Genomic DNA, 10,463 nt, shown 5'->3' with positions numbered 1-10,463 from the left:
GCATCAAATAGACTGTCAAACTACAGCGGGAAGGCAGGGGAAGGTTGACGGGGGTAGGGGAGTAAAAGATTAACTGAAGGACTTGTATGCATGCATATGAACATAACTAATGGATGCAAGACAGTGGGGGTGGGGATGGAGTGAGGGCATGTGCCTGGGGGTAGGGGTGGCCAGGGGGAAGTCAATGGGTAAAAAAAGGAGTCATATGTACTACTAATTATAATACTTTAAACAATAAAATAAAATTTAAAAAATAAAAATAAATAAAAAACAAAAAACAAAACAAAACAAAATTCAGTACTGATGGGTCTATTTTTTTCTGTACAACCTCATATATATTAGTACTTTGATAATAGAAATCCAAAGTTCACTATATTAGAGGGATTCTGAAATTCCAGGCTCTTTCTTAAACTGTAAGCTGAATGACCTCAGTTTTTCATACTTGATGAGACCTAAATGACAGACCTAAAGCTGCATCAGCAAAAGTGCTAAGAGAACACTTTTCTTCTAACTGGGGCTTCTGAGTGAGAGATACTGATATAGACAGTGGAAAGAACAGTCATATATTTCCTCCTCATCAATAAAACTGTACATTTGCATGGTTTGCTCTATGGTATAGGCAGTAGGGAATAAAGCAGGAACTGAGAGGCCTCCAGCCTCTCTAACTGAGGATCTTGCATTTGAATATCACTTGTGGGACTGTCAGTGATGACATAGTCCCATACCAAATTGGAAGGGCCTATAGGCTGATGTGGAAGGGAGCTATGGGAATCTGAAACTACAGTTGAAAAAGAATAAGGACTGGTTGATGCTGTGGGTGAGGTGAGCACTTCTTGACTGGGAGAATCTGATTTGGTTGCTTTTTTAATAGCTGCTGCTGCTTTCTCAATTTGACTTGTCAATTCCTGAACCAAGTCTTTATTGTTGACTCCGGTAGGTTGAGTTTCAAGGCAAGTTACTTCTGGATAATTTTATCTGGAAACACGGTATAGCTAAATTGAGCCTCCAGCTGTTAATGCTTTATGTGCATGAATGAGGTACGTTTCGGGTACTTTTTCAATGTTGTGGGAACAGCTGGATTCTGTGGTATCAAGTTCATGCTGGAATCATCCATGTGGTTAAAAAGGTCTGGCTGGGGATTCTCTAGGGCCATTTTGTTCATCACAGGTACTGACATCTGGGAAGAAAAGCTGTGATCAACTTTGTTTTGCTGTAGCATGTCAATGCTGCATTCACTCCTATAGACAAAAGAGTAGGTCTGAGGAGTCCCAGGGGCTCCTTTGTTCATCTGGGCACCAGAGGGTTGCATTGGTAAGTCTGTCATGAATCCCCTTGGAGTACCCATTTTCAAGCCTGCTGGATGTGCCTCTGAACAGTTCTACTTACCTTAAGATTATTTTCAAAGTTTTTGGTGTTGTTTTTTTGTAATGTTGAGGATTATCTTTCCTAGTGAAATCTCTATTTCTTTATATAGTATCCATAGGAAACATCTGGGTTTATAAATCATAGAGCTTGATGAGCCTACATAATTAAATCCAGAGACTAAGAGCTGGCTGCATTTATTTGTTCAGTTTAGATATGATAATGAAATTAGGTCTCAATAAAAAATACACACATACACACTCACACACAGTTTTCTCTCTTTCCATGCCTAATTTTCATATGTTTTCTAAAGTTGCAGTAGATTGTATTATTTAAAAATATGATTTAAATATTTTATTTAAATTTTATAATCAAATAATATTGAAAGGGCATTTTACTTAAATTTTTGGATCTGTTCAATGACAAAAATTAAAAAGTAGTGAATTGATCATGTTAAATCATAAATTGAATTGAGAGGACTACTGGATTACTTTCTAATAAAAGACAAAACTTAGTGCTTTATACTTGTTCAAATTGACTCATCTCATAATAATAAATGATAACCAAAATTTAATGAGTGTTGCTTATGCCACTTATAATGTCAAACATCTTAATTAGAGCATCTCATTTAATATTTGCAACAACTCTGTGAGGTATTACTATTTCTTTAGATAACTAAACTGAGATTCAAAAATATTTTCAAAGATCTAAATAATTTTCAAAGATCCAAAGTCATACAACTTTTGCGTGGGAAAACTAAGAATTCAGGGAAGACTGACAGCTCTTAGGGGTGGAGTGGAGCTGGGGAGGAAGAGAGATTGAGCAAAAAATTTTTTAAAAAAGAAAGAACTCATGGACATGAACAACAGTGTGGTGACTGGGTGTGGGAGTGAGTGGGTGGAGGCTGAAGAGAGTATAAGGGGGATAAATGGTGATAGAAAAAATAAAATAAAATAAAGGAGGGGGAAAAAAAAGAATTCAGGGAAGATTTTACTAATTAGAAAGACCAGGTTTGCAATGATCATATTATACTACTTCAATGAGCACATAAACTTTAGAAAGACATTCCTGAGTATAAGTTAATTTTATACTACACCCTACTTTAGTACCAGACACAATTGTAAAGAAAACTTTTTTAATGTTATATATAATTTATTACTCTCAATATTAAATTTAATAGTTTTAATATGTTGTAAAACATTATTTAGGTAGCAATTAAAATGCTAATCAGCATTTCGATAAGTTGCTGTTTTAATCTGATAAAACTAGCAAACACAGTCAAAATAAGTTACTATTTTTTTTTTTACTTTAAATTAACAATTTCCTTATTACTGGCATTTATTTTTAAAGTAAAGCTAAAATATATACTTTTTAAATGAAAAACAGTAATTTAAATTTATGCCAAAAACTGTTTCCAAATACAGGTTCTGTTAAATTTTCTTCTCTTTCTTTCCTAGCTAGCTATTTTTCTAGCATTGCCTTCCTCCCTACATCGTTGTTTCTTCTTCTTTTCTCTCCTTTTTTCTGTTTTTATGTCCTATCAATAATTTTTGGCGTTTGAGATTTTGGTAATGTCATGATAACATTATCCTACATAATCCTATCTAATAATAGACAAACATGGCAATTGACCATACATTTACTACACCTCCCATGAGCTAATCAGGGTGATATACAAATTAACTGCCAACAAAGATGGCGGGTAATTTGCATACTGCAGGCAAATCCCGCTGCGCCGCCCTACCTGGGGCTGGCAGCAGAGCGATCCCTAGCCACTGGCTGCCCCAGCATGAGACCCTGGCCTGCTGTGTGTGTTCCAGGGTTGGATCCGGGCCTGTGGTGTGTGGGGTGGGGTGGGAGGGGTGGGCAGGGCAAGCAGCAGTGTGATCCTGAGCTGCCGCCCACCCCAGCGCAGGATGTGGGCCTGTCATGTGTGGGATGCGGTGGGTGGGGCAGGTGGCAGCACTATCTGAGAGGCTGCCCGACCCAGCTCAGGATCCGGGCCTGCCATCTGCAATCTGGGGGTCAGTGCACCCCCACAGGGGGAGCACCGCTCAGCCAAAAGCTGGGCTCATGGCTGGCGAGTGCAGCAGCGGTGGCGGGAGCCTCTCCCGCCTCTGCTGCAGGCAGGCAATAAGGGGTGAGGGGTTCCAGACTGCGAGAGCCTTAGACTGTGAAAGGGATGTCTGTCTGCTGGCTTAGGCAGGTGGACATCCCCTGAGGGGTCCTGGACTGTGAGAGGGTGCAGGCCGGGCTGAGGGCCACCCCTCACCACCATGCACCAATCTCATGCACTGGGCCTCTAGTATTTATAATAAAATGCTACATTCAGAAATAGATATATGCCCGAGGTATATAGTTTTGCTTAATAATATCCCTTAATAACATTAGTATAAACATATTAGTAGTAGTATTCTATCAGATGCTATGCACATGAATATATCATTACTCTTAAAATTAAATAATAATGCTGCCTACTGTATAGGTAGTTTAGGTGCTGTATGAGGCTTACAATATTTCTTATATCAGAACAATGAAAATGTTTGTTTATGAATAAATAAGGTTGAAAAATATACATTGAATTAAGGATAATAGTTCTTTAAAGGACTATATAGCTACTAAAAGTAGTTTATTATTAAGAAAATATTATAAAGTAATTTCAGTAATTTCTTCATATATCCCTAAGTGTCTGAGATCTGAATTTATAGGCCTATTTTGCTAAATTGTATTCCTTTTATCTACATCTGTCATTAAATCTCTTTTCTTAAGCTGTTTTTTTTAACTCATCTTTTTCAAAGCTGAAGTCAACCTAATGAAGGCAATATGCCAGCTGATACTTATTCATAGAGCTACTAGAAAAATCATTTAATTGTGTGGCAATAATGCTACTTATGATCTGTTTCCCCAATAGTACTATTCTGAAGCAAAACTAATTACTGACTCTAAATTTCTTGAATAGATGTGATTTCCCAGTACACAAGAAAGCAATACTTGATCCAAAATCAAAAGTCAGCAGCAATTCATTTTTGTAATTATTTGGTTGACACACTTTATAAAATATAGAATTCATTTTTCCAAAAACCTGTCTGTGTGAAATAATCCCAGTAAGTCAGCATCCAAATGCTTCTCTTAGCCTAATTTGATGGCACATTTCAAAAAATAAGATACTTTATTTGAGTACTACTTTTTGGTCTTGAGACGGATCTTTTTAGTTCACAAAGAAGGCACATACACTTGTGATTAACTCTATTTTTGCAATGATTTGTATCTTTTTAGAAGCTAGCTCTACATATCATAGAAGTTGCATTGGAATCGACACATGCAAAGTTTACTATTAATTACTATTTTGTCTGATTATTTTCAATCAATTACCTAGTAAAGGTCTCCTGCATATCTCCATTTGTAGGAAATATTGAAATTATCAAATGCCTTGTGAGTTACAAATCAAAAAACTCAAATTGCTTATAGAACAATTTTCAACATAAGTAACCTATTTTGTGGTTACACATAAATATCACTCTATTTTCAGTTTGATCTAAATTTAAATATTTGATAGAAATCACATTTATTAATGGAAATATCACCCTATTCATATATAATCTAATGGTACATATTCTATTAATTCTAACATTAATGAGAAACATCCTGTGAGATATAAGCTCTGGATCAGACTGCCTTGAAATAATTCCTTGATATTCTATTTTCTAACTTTAAGACCAAAGGTAAGTTACTTAACCTCTCAATGGTTCAGTTTTCTTTTATATAGAATGGGGATAATAATATTAACCTACTTCATGAGGTTGTTTTGAGGCATGAAAATATTTCTATGCATAAGGCACTGGGACAGTGCCTAATATATATTAGGTAGCCATGCATTTGCAATTAGTTATACAGATGGAAACGATCCTATATAATAAGACCCTAATATGCAAATTGACCAAATGGCAGAACGACTGGTTGTTATGATGTGTGCTGACCACCAGGGGGCAGATGCTTAATGCAGGAGCTGCTCCCTGGTGGTCAGTGTACTCCCATAGGGGAAGTGCCGCTCAGCCAGAAGCTGAGTTCACAGCTGGTGAGCCTAGTAGTGGTGGCAAGAGCCTCTCCCGCCTCTACAGCAGCTCTAAGGACCCCTAGGGGGATGTCTGTCTGCTGAGGGAAGCAGGCTTAAGTCTGCAGGTGGACATCCCCCAAAGGGTCCCGGACTGCAAGAGGGCGCAGGTTGGGCTGAGCCTGCTCCCCCGCCCCCTGTGCACAAAGTCCATGTACCGGGCCTCTAGTAAATAATAAGAGTGATTGATCTAGTCAATGGCATCAGGCTACAGTGCCTGACATACAATAAGGGCCACATACTGTTTGCTAAATAAAAATAATTTTGGGAAATGACAAAAAGTCACCTTAGAAGTAAGAAGCCAATTTTTAGAGAAATGACGTGTTAATGGCAATGATAAGGAAAAGGTCCTGATCACAACATGAAAGACCAAATTGATAGAACAAACCTAGTTATAAGATCACTAAGAAAGGTATGTAGACAACCAGGAGTCATTATGAGAATCATCATTATGATGATGAAATGGTGTGGGGTAGAAGGAAGGCAAGAAATGCAAAGAAAGAGAAGGGCTGTGTATTTAGTTATTGCCATTTTATTTCTCAAAACTGATTTGGAATATCACGTACCTTTATATTTCTTACTCTGAGATGCACTTGTTAGTGCTGAGGTATTATGTTATTGCAGCTATAATGCCAACATCATGCTGAAGCATGAGCAAGGTGCACACTAGAATTAGTTGGGTAAATACAGGGTGGGGCAAAAGTAGGTTTATAGCTGTTTGTATGGAAAATAATACACTAATAAATAAAACAAGAATAAATTCTGGCTTTCACACACTGACTGTAAACCTCCCTGTATATGGTGATTCTATATCCAGTTAGTTCATGACCAATAAGACCAAAAAAGACAAATAGTAACCTTGCTCTGGAACCAGTTTTTATTTACAGGATATGATAAGCAAAAAAATAAAAACAAAAATAAATACACGAGTAAACAATACAAATAGCATTCTTCAATAAAATCCTGACTTGTGCTTATAAACTGGGTTTACTTTCCTCGGTGAAGTGTATTTTGTAACGAGAAATTACTCCTCTATAGCTCAGAATTCGAAGCAAATGTGAATTGCTGACATTTACCTTTAAATTGCTCTATCAAACAAAGTCACCATTTGTCAAATTTACAAGGCCTAAACATGTTTAAGAGACTCCCTTTCTGTCCTAGCTGGTTTGGCTTAGTGGACAGAACATCGGGGTCCCGGGTTCAATTCCAGTCAAGGGCACATGCCCAGGTTGCAGGCTCGATCCCCAGTAGGGGGCATGCAGAAGGCAGCCAATCAATGATTCTCTCTCATCATTGATGTTTCTATTTCTCTCTCCCTCTCCCTTCCTCTCTGAAATCAATAAAAAATATTAAAAAAGAGATTCCCTCTGTGAATTATTTATTCTGAAAACAATATATTAAATGCAATAATTCTTCTATTCTCCATCAAAAAAAGGAGGGGGCGAGTTAGTAGAGTGATTGTTTATATCAGCCACAACCATAGTAGATGACAAGGGCAAATCATAAATGCTCTAAGTATATAAAGATAACTATTTGGTAGATACCTTTACATTAAATGGGATTTACTGTGTTGAAGACCCTAACACTGAAAAATGTGTAATGTCTGCTTACTAGACTAATCAGCTTTAATTTTCTCAAAAATACTTTTTTTCAGAACTATAAAGTAAACCCTCACTCTCTGATATTTAAAAAAAGTCCATATAAGCATAAACCTGTGTATACATAATCAATATTGATATGGGAAGAGCTTTCTATAAATCAGTTAGCAAGCCAAAGCTGTAAGCTTTGATCAGCTACCATTTTTGCTACTTACACTGCCAAAATCCTGTTGCAAAGCCTATCTTTTGACTGGTGGGCAGGATGATCTGAAAACTGAGATGCCAGGGGTAGAGTGGGGGACACATGCAAGTAATACTGTATCCCTGCTGTTCTTGGTGTAGAATTTACAGTTCTTGTAATTCTATCCTGTTGGAAAATAGAAGACATTTTATTCTCTATATATTGAATACTTTAATCTTCCTGATTATAATTAGGAGATGATAGTTCTAGGCTTCAGGGAAAAAATGTAAATCACACAAAGTTAATAATGTGTATGTGTGTCAACCATGATTTTTCAATTACTGCTCTCTGCTGGGACAAAAAGCCATCAATCAACTGTTCTAATCCAAGAATTAATCCTTTTGCAAATGTTGCTTATTTTCACTAAAGCTTTAAATTACAGGCTATGTTACTAAATTAAAAAAATGTTACCATACTACATAAATTTGTTGCTATTTGTTGCTGTCACAGTAAAGGCAGTTTAAATCATACCAAAAACACATAATTTTAAGTTGTTTATTTAGTTTGATGTTTTCCTTTTGAAGATTCCATTTACTGGCATTGAGCATCAGACAAAAAATGAATTAAAGTCTTCCTACCAACCAATTATCCATTAGTTCACTCCTTAACAGTACATCTATATCTAAAGATAATTATCCAAACTTCCTAGATCAATGATATTTAAACTTGGAATTTTATACAAATCACCTAGGAATCTGGTTAAAAGGTGGATTCTGATTCACTAGGTCTAGGGTAAGACCTGAGATTCTGTTTGTCTAACAAACTTCTAGGGGACATCAATGCTCCTGGTACTAGAACACACCTTGCTAACCAGTGCCTTAATCCAGATGAAGAAAACATTTGACCATTCTTTTCTGGTAGAATTGGTTAAGGGAGAATGAATATTTTTCCGTGGGGATTTGTTGAAGTCCTAACCCCTAGTGCCTGTGAATGTGACCTTATTTGAAAATAGGATCTTTGCAGACAAAACCAAGTTAAGATGAGGCCATTAGGGTGTCTTTATAAGAAGAAGAAAAGCCCATGTGAAGACAGAGACAAAGACTGAAGTGATACAGCTGCAAGCCACAGAACACCAAGGATGCCAGCCATCACAAGCAGCTAGGAAACAGGTATGTAACAGAGTCTCTCTCACAATGCTCAGAAGAAACCAATACTACTGACACTTTGATCTTGTAATTCTAGCCTTCAGAACTGTGATACAATAAATTTCCATTGTAAGATTAAAAATAATTAATTAATTAAAATACTGGAATTAAGTTTCATCTGGAAAAGATGGCATAGATTCCTTTCTCCTTGTTTCTTTTCATTAGTTGGAAATATTAACCCTGGAAATAATGCATGACACAATCAAAGGAAAATTCTTAAAGAGGGATCATGGACCAAATTGTGTGTGAAACCCTAATCTCCCATCCTATATAATAAAGAGGTAACAAATTAACTCTCACACCCTCACAAGATGGCTGCCTAAGACCAGGCCTGCAGCGGGGTTAGTGAGGTACAACCACACAACTGAACAAGCAGGCTGCATGGGGTGACCGGGCCGGCAGAGGGGTTCGTGAGGGATGACCAAACGACTGAACAAGCAGGGTGAGTGGGGAGACCAGGCCAGCAGGGGGGATAGTGAGGGGAGACCAGGATGGCAAGGGGGGGCAGTAAGGGGCAATCAGGCCAGCATGCAGAAAGAGTGAGGGACAATCAGGCTGGCAATGGGGGCGGGGAGTTAGGGGTGACCAGGCAGTCAGGTGAGCAATTAGGAGCCAGTGGTCCCGGATTGTGAGAGGGATGTCTGACTGCTGCTGGTTTAGGTACGGTCCTGGGGATCAGGCTTAAACTGGCGGTAAGACCCGCTGAGGGGGGTCCCGGATTGGAGAGGGTGCAGGCTGGGCTGAGGGGACACCTCAGAGCCAACCTCCCGTGGCAGGCCAACCTCCCATGGTTCCTCCCCCAGAAGGAATTGCCAGCCAAGCCAAGGGATCCTACCCATGCACAATTTCATGCACCAGGCCTCTAGTGTGATTATATTTAGAAATAAGGCATTTGAAGAGGTAAAGTTAAATAACGTTATAAGTTTGAGGACCCAGACTGAAAGTGAACAGGGGAAATCTCCTGAGTGTTTTCCTCCCCCACCAATAGATACCAGCACTACCAGGCAACAGTAGCAAAAGGAACCCACCAAAAGTGGCCTTGCCCCATAAACCTTAGTTCTCATGGGCTTGAGAGTTCCATCCCACTGAGACATATGAGGATAAGTTCCATTCCAGAAGAAACTGGCTTGTAAGTGATCGCCTTCTTATAACTTGAGAATCCTCTCCCGCACTTACAGACATCAGGTGGCTGAGAGCAACCAGCAAAGAGGATCACTCCACATAAAGAAATGTGATTTCTTCCTTTCTAATCTGTATGCATTTAAATTTTTACCATTGAATATGATGTTTTTTGTGGGCTTGTCTTATATGGCCTTTATTAAGTTGAAGAACATTCTTTCTATATTAATTTGTTGACAAATTTTATCATAAAAAGATGTTAAATTTTGTGAACTGTCCTTTTCTGCTTCTATGAAAACAATCATTACTTTTATCTTATATTGTGTTAATGTGGTATGTTACATTTATTTCTTTGCATATCTTGAACAATCCTTGCATCCTGATCTAGCATTCTGGCACACAGTGTAGTAGTAGAGCCAGGATTCTGGGATAAGGCAGATGTGTAACTACCACCGTGCCTGTGTCCTGGGGCACTGGTCTACTTGCTGTGGCTGTGACATTGGTATCTCTGGTGTGGACATGAGCATATTTCCTGTGGAACCAGGACCTGTATCAGGGGCTTATCATAATGACTACAGCTGTTGGGGGTGGTACATAGCAGCAGCACTAACCTTGGGATGACAAGGGGGAAGTAGTGGCTTGGTCCCAGGAAGTAAGTTTAAGTAGCAGCCTAGGGATTGTGTGTCAATGTCTCAACTCTGACCCCTTGGGCCAGTCACAGGTCAGCAAAAGCATGACCCCAGTCTTGGTCAGTTAAAGCCACATGTCAAGACCTGGGGAGCTTGGTTCGGACCAGTGGCAGCGCTCCAAGGCAAAGATACTTCAGAGTCATGACTTGGGACCAGTGGTGGATCTCAGAACAGTAACAGCATGACCTGGCATTAATG

The 10,463-nt window shown here is 38.6% G+C and overlaps 1 pseudogene; it reads right to left on the bottom strand.

Moving 5' to 3' along the window:
* Positions 1-436: 436 nt before the first annotated feature.
* LOC102771921 lies at positions 437-1,345 on the bottom strand (annotated as a pseudogene).
* Between the last annotated feature and the right edge of the window lie 9,118 nt (positions 1,346-10,463).

The sequence above is a fragment of the Myotis davidii genome, unplaced genomic scaffold, assembly GCF_000327345.1.
Source record: "Myotis davidii unplaced genomic scaffold, ASM32734v1 scaffold1860, whole genome shotgun sequence".
Classification (NCBI taxonomy): domain Eukaryota; kingdom Metazoa; phylum Chordata; class Mammalia; order Chiroptera; family Vespertilionidae; genus Myotis; species Myotis davidii.
Note: the sequence above shows the minus strand (reverse complement) of the source record. Positions and strands in the feature narration are given on the sequence as shown.